This window comes from Notothenia rossii (genome assembly GCF_949606895.1).
Source record: "Notothenia rossii genome assembly, chromosome: 2".
Lineage (NCBI taxonomy): Eukaryota > Metazoa > Chordata > Actinopteri > Perciformes > Nototheniidae > Notothenia > Notothenia rossii.
The window spans coordinates 4,709,871-4,717,370 of record NC_136904.1 but is presented as its reverse complement, the minus strand read 5'-3'; the positions used below and the strand labels follow the sequence as shown (position 1 = coordinate 4,717,370).

General features: G+C 37.9%; 1 pseudogene across 1 annotated transcript in view; it reads left to right on the top strand.

The window, feature by feature from the left end:
- LOC307027354 (synaptosomal-associated protein 25-A-like) overlaps positions 1-7,500 on the top strand; it is a 66,340-nt pseudogene that overhangs the window by 36,406 nt on the left and 22,434 nt on the right. The gene's annotated exons all lie outside the window — the stretch shown is intronic.

Genomic DNA, 7,500 nt, shown 5'->3' with positions numbered 1-7,500 from the left:
CACAACAAACAACACACACACAACACACAACACAACAAACAACACACACACAATACACAACACAACACACAACACACAACACACAACAAACAACACACACACAATACACAACACAACACACAACACACAACACAACAAACAACACACACACAATACACAACACAACACAACACACAACACACAACACAACAAACAACACACACACAACACACAACACACAACACACACACACAACACACAACACACAACACACAGCACACACACAACACAACAAACAACACACACACAACACACAACACACAACACACACACACAACACACAACACACAACACACAACAAGAGACACAACACGCACACAAATTCACCTTTTTCTTAAACAACATAGCAACATTGAAATACATGCAGTATCAAAAACAAATACAGCAGTGTGCATGTCGCCCATTTGTTGCACCCATTCCCTCAGTACAGTGCACATTTTGACCACGTCTCAAATAGTAGACTCTGTCCAACACAGAAAGACAGGAAGTTGGTCAGACATATTGCCTCTGAGTCAGTGCTTGGAATAACCAGGATGAGTTTGCTGTTTTTATACCTGCTTCAGATTATCTAGAGACTCGTCTTTAACCTCTAACGAGACACAAAGCGAGACCTGAACTCTGAGCTGCTTCTGAGACAAGTCCTCTCCCTGACAGCAGCTCCATATCTGGCCTTTTCACGATAATACCAGAGGAAATGCAACGTGTTTCCTCCGTCGTTCTGAACACATCTCGAGGTCTGTTGCTCAGAGCTGGGAAGAAGCAGTACAAATACTTTGTTACTGTTCTTAAGTTCATCTTTCTGGTATCAGTACTTTAGTCCACTACTTATTTTTCTGACCACTTTTTTCTTTTACTTCTTACATGTTGAACACAAACACCTGTACTTTCTACTTCTTACATGTTGAACACAAATACCTGTACTTTCTACTTCTTACATGTTGAACACAAATACCTGTACTTTATACTTCTTATATGTTGAACACAAATACCTGTACTTTCTACTTCTCACATGTTGAACACAAATACCTGTACTTTTTACTTCTTACATGTTGAACACATATACCTGTACTTTCTACTTCTTACATGTTGAACCCAAATACCTGTACTTTCTACTTCTTAGATGTTGAACACAAATACCTGTACTTTATACTTCTTACATGTTGAACACAAATACCTGTACTTTCTACTTCTTACATGTTGAACACAAATACCTGTACTTTCTACTTCTTACATGTTGAACACAAATACCTGTACTTTATACTTCTTATATGTTGAACACAAATACCTGTACTTTCTACTTCTGACATGTTGAACACATATACCTGTACTTTCTACTTCTTAGATGTTGAACACAAATACCTGTACTTTCTACTTCTTACATGTTGAACCCAAATACCTGTACTTTCTACTTCTTACATGTTGAACTCAAATACCTGTATTTTCTACTTCTCTCATTTTCCAAACAGGCTGGTTCCTTTAGTCTGAATGTGTGTTTGGTGGCGTGATCATTATTATTTAGAGTCATTACGTGCCTATTGATTTGAACACGATCCGTGTATCCATCATTTCCTGGTCTTCTCTAAAGAAGAGGGACCAATGAAAACGTTGTCATGTTGCCGTTGGTCACCATGGAAACATTCATTAGCTAACAATGACATTATTGTTCTATTAATATAAAGGGAGGTCAGGTACTCTTTAAAACAGCTGCTAGTTATGGGTACTTTTTACTGAAGTACATTTCAAAGCCTCTTTACTTTTACTTGAGTAAAGAAGTTTAGTCAGTATTTCTAATTCTACTTTTCAAAAACGAGTAACTGTACTTCTACTTGAGTAAAGGATGTGTGTACTTCTATCATCTCTGCTGTCGATAGAGAGCGTGCTTTCTTTTCTCCCACATGGTATTATTTAGCCAGGAACAGCTGTGTCATGTTTTGTCTTCACCTCTCTTCACTTCCTCCTCTCACTTAGCGTTCCCCCGGAGGAACGGCTTGATATAGACGCAGCGCGGCATTAACGGCAGCATGGATTATAGATGAGGCTCAACATGCCTCATCATGCACTGAAAACACTGACTTTAATTCAGTGTATTATGTCAACAATAATATCATGTATAGGTTCACATTGATACCTTGATACTGTTATGTGAAATGCGTTGACATTTAATTAAAGTCAACATCCCAGTTTAATATCATATGCTTCACAGTGTGTGTGTGTGTGTGTGTGTGTGTGTGTGTGTGTGTGTGTGTGTGTGTGTGTGTGTGTGTGTGTGTGTGTGTGTGTGTGTGTGTGTGTGTGTGTGTGTGTGTGTTTTATATTATATAATATATATATTTTATTGACCTGAAATGTAACCTGTTTTATAATTGCTTGTGTGATGGAGATTATGTAGTGTGCTTAGTCTTTGTTGCTGTTGTGTACCTGATCTGAGTACTTCTACTTTTACTACAAGATCTGAGTAGTTCTACTTTTACTCCAAGATCTGAGTACTTCTACTTTTACTCAATAACAATATCTGAGTACTTCTACTTTTACTCAAGTACAAGATCTGAGTACTTCTACTTTTACTACAAGATCTGAGTACTTCTACTTGTACTACAATATCTGAGTACCTCTACTTTTACTTAAGTACAATATCTGAGTACTTCTACTTTTACTCAAGTACAATATCTGAGTACTTCTACTTTTACTCAAGTACAAGATCTGAGTACTTCTACTTTTACTCAAGTACAAGATCTGAGTACTTATACTTTTACTACAATATCTGAGTACTTCTACTTTTACTCAAGTACAAGATCTGAGTACTTATACTTTTACTACAATATCTGAGTACTTCTACTTTTACTCAAGTACAAGATCTGAGTACCTCTACTTTTACTCAAGTACAAGATCTGAGTACTTCTACTTTTACTACAATATCTGAGTACTTCTACTTTTACTACAAGATCTGAGTACTTCTACTTTTACTACAAGATCTGAGTACTTCTACTTTTACTCAAGAACAATATCTGAGTACTTCTACTTTTACTCAAGTACAATATCTGAGTACTTCTACTTTTACTACAAGATCTGAGTACTTCTACTTTTACTACAATATCTGAGTACTTCTACTTTTACTCAAGTACAAGATCTGAGTACTTCTACTTTTACTACAAGATCTGAGTACTTCTACTTTTACTCAAGAACAATATCTGTGTACTTCTACTTTTACTCAAGTACAATATCTGAGTACTTCTACTTTTACTCAAGTACAAGATCTGAGTACTTCTACTTTTACTACAAGATCTGAGTACTTCTACTTTTACTCAAGAACAATATCTGAGTACTTCTACTTTTACTACAAGATCTGAATATCAAGATCTACTTCTTCCACCTCTGCTTCATTTCTAATATAGGAAAGATTGTATTTACTCCAAATGTAGTAAATATCGTTGTTAGGAACCCAAGTCTGTGTTTTATATATATACTTGTATTGTGTTTTGTGATGAAAGTGGTTCTGTGGTTGACCTTTCCCTCCAGGAAACTGTGAGCACGTGCTAATTCATCCTCTGTTAGAAGGGCTTATAGTGAAGCTTACACTAATCGAATGAGTGGAGAGTGTCAGAGCAGGAAGTTAACTCGCCTACTCAGTCTGAACACTCAGATATGATACTAGAGAGTAGTGTCTCTACTTTAAAGAGTCCTCTCCTGCTGATGTTCATGTGTATATCAGTATGTAGTGTCTCTACTTTAAAGAGTCCTCTCCTGCTGATGTTCAGGTGTATATCAGTATGTAGTGTCTCTACTTTAAAGAGTCCTCTCCTGCTGATGTTCAGGTGTATATCAGTATGTAGTGTCTACTTTAAAGAGTCCTCTCCTGCTGATGTTCAGGTGTATATCAGTATGTAGTGTCTCTACTTTAAAGAGTCCTCTCCTGCTGATGTTCAGGTGTATATCAGTATGTAGTGTCTCTACTTTAAAGAGTCCTCTCCTGCTGATGTTCAGGTGTATATCAGGATGTAGTGTCTCCACTTTAAAGAGTCCTCTCCTGCTGATGTTCAGGTGTATATCAGTATGTAGTGTCTCTACTTTAAAGAGTCCTCTCCTGCTGATGTTCAGGTGTATATCAGTATGTAGTGTCTCTACTTTAAAGAGTCCTCTCCTGCTGATGTTCATGTGTATATCAGTATGTAGTGTCTCTACTTTAAAGAGTCCTCTCCTGCTGATGTTCAGGTGTATATCAGTATGTAGTGTCTCTACTTTAAAGAGTCCTCTCCTGCTGATGTTCAGGTGCATATCAGTATGTAGTGTCTCTACTTTAAAGAGTCCTCTCCTGCTGATGTTCAGGTGTATATCAGTATGTAGTGTCTCTACTTTAAAGAGTCTTCTCCTGCTGATGTTCAGGTGTATATCAGTATGTAGTGTCTCTACTTTAAAGAGTCTCTCCTGCTGATGTTCAGGTGCATATCAGTATGTAGTGTCTCTACTTTAAAGAGTCCTCTCCTGTTGATGTTCAGGTGTATATCAGTATGTAGTGTCTCTACTTTAAAGAGTCCTCTCCTGCTGATGTTCAGGTGTATATCAGTATGTAGTGTCTCTACTTTAAAGAGTCCTCTCCTGCTGATGTTCAGGTGTATATCAGTATGTAGTGTCTCTACTTTAAAGAGTCCTCTCCTGCTGATGTTCAGGTGTATATCAGTATGTAGTGTCTCTACTTTAAAGAGTCCTCTCCTGCTGATGTTCAGGTGTATATCAGTATCTAGTGTCTCTACTTTAAAGAGTCCTCTCCTGCTGATGTTCAGTTGTATATCAGTATGTAGTGTCTCTACTTTAAAGAGTCCTCTCCTGCTGATGTTCAGGTGTATATCAGTATGTAGTGTCTCTACTTTAAATAGTCCTCTCCTGCTGATGTTCAGGTGTATATCAGTATGTAGTGTCTCTACTTTAAAGAGTCCTCTCCTGCTGATGTTAAGGTGTATATCAGTATGTAGTGTCTCTACTTTAAAGAGTCCTCTCCTCCTGATGTTCAGGTGTATATCAGTATGTAGTGTCTCTACTTTAAAGAGTCCTCTCCTGCTGATGTTCAGGTGTATATCAGTATGTAGTGTCTCTACTTTAAAGAGTCCTCTCCTCCTGATGTTCAGGTGTATATCAGTATGTAGTGTCTCTACTTTAAAGAGTCCTCTCCTGCTGATGTTCAGGTGTATATCAGTATGTAGTGTCTCTACTTTAAAGAGTCCTCTCCTCCTGATGTTCAGGTGTATATCAGTATGTAGTGTCTCTACTTTAAAGAGTCCTCTCCTGCTGATGTTCAGGTGTATATCAGTATGTAGTGTCTCTACTTTAAAGAGTCCTCTCCTGCTGATGTTCAGGTGTATATCAGTATGTATTGTCTCTACTTTAAAGAGTCCTCTCCTGCTGATCTTCCGGTGTATATCAGTATGTGGTGTCTCTACTTTAAAGAGTCCTCTCCTGCTGATCTTCAGGTGTATATCAGTATGTAGTGTCTCTACTTTAAAGAGTAACACTTTTTCAGTAAGTTATGAAAGAAATGATCTAATTTCACAGCTCAATTCATAGAAAAAGAGTGTTTTAATCACAGAAAAAGACGAGTAAATTGATCTTTAAGAATAGATCCAAGCCTTCTCTCCTCTCCTTTATGAAGCGTCACCACCCTGATACTGCTGCTCCTCTCTTTACTCTCTGTTTCCTTTATTCTGTATGATCCAGAAATGAAAGCTTTATCCTGCTTTTGTGCTCCGTAAGTCGCTCCGGTTCAGCAGCTTAACACCTGGCATGTAATTGTAAAATCCATCAGAATCTGTCTCAGCATGCATGGATTCTCATTTGAAATGCATGCTCCCACATCAGAGAGCGACACGGTGAAATCCATTTATATGGAAAACACATTTACAAGGTAAAAATGCACATTTGAGATGGTACTGATACTGTCATTCTGTCGTATTATGTATTATGATAAAACATATGATTTAAAGGCTTTATTTGTTGGCAATACAAATCAATAACAGCCAATAGAAAAACAGGATACTCAAAAACAGGATACTCAATACTGTGGACAATCCCCACAGGAGCAATTTGGCCTGAAGTGTCTCAGGGACACAACGACATGCTGACTGCAGTGGGGTTTGAACCTGTGCCCATCTGATCCCAACACACTAGTCCACGGCGCCACACGCCTCCTCCACCGAACAGATGTAGGAGAGGACTATTCAGTCTTATCTCCAGAGGGGTTTTAAAATATTTAAATATGGGTGCAGCGAGGGTCTCTTTGCTGTATTATTATTTTATTATGTTGAGTAAACAGTTCACATGTTGGATAGTTAGGGACAATCCTCCTGGAAACATCAGTAATTACTATGATGTCCACAAACTGAGAGACTCAGACAGTGTCAGTCAGCGGTCGACTGAAAGCTCCTTCTGTGAGTGATGAGACGTGTCCTTGTCTCGTTAAATGTTTCCCACAATTCATTCTGGTGAACAACTTGACCTCTATTCTGTAGCTGGAGCTTAGCTTAGCATAAACACCTGGAAAACAGGGCCGAACAACACACAGATCTCAGGTCAGATAATGAAAAATATATAGTTAAAAACTCACTTGTTCACCACTTAGTGTCACCAAAGCACAACCGAGGGTGGAAGCAATTTACACTGAAAATGAGAATAATAATGTACTTTTTGATAATTTAAGCGTGTAAACGTGTCATATTTTGAACCTAAAATACAAATATAACACTGAAAATGTGCTTAATATGTCCCTTTAAAATGATATGAAGAATCACTTGCTTAATTGCCAATTTGCTTTTACCCTCAGACAAATGTATCTACACTGTTTACACTTTTTACTGTTTTTAGAATCAGACATTATTTTAGTTATTACCTAGAGAAGTTTGGATTATGTAACAAATTCTCAATTTCTGATGCACATTATCCCGCTTATTAAACGGCCACCTTTTCAACAAAGTAACGACATGACTCCCAATATTAATTGAAATGCTTTTATAGATTTAGAAAATGTTTTTATTGATTTAAAAAATAGTAGGCTATTATTGATTTAAAATGACATGCATCCGCTAAGAAAGTCCGTTGTTACCGTTTGAACTACGTAGCAACGGCAGGAACTGCTTCAATGGCGTTTTTGCGGACCTCTTTGATTACGGATTTGAAAACATCGTTGCTTGATTTAAAAGTAGCACAATTCATTATGTCAAACTCTGGAAAGTATCTAAATATCCCTGCCCTAATGCCAAAGTAACTGTCAACTGAATATGTGTCGCCGTCTGATGTCTATGTCTGGACCGCTGCGTCAAAAGGAGGGTTTCTGCCCCGTTAGTTCTCCGCTGTTTTCTTGTCCCAGTTTGAAAAGCAAACTGCATGCACTTTGCTTTTCAGCCCAACTGTATACAGTTTAATCGACTGGACTTCTTTGTGCAGATGTGAGCGTCCTTAACAACGGTCAATAAATCG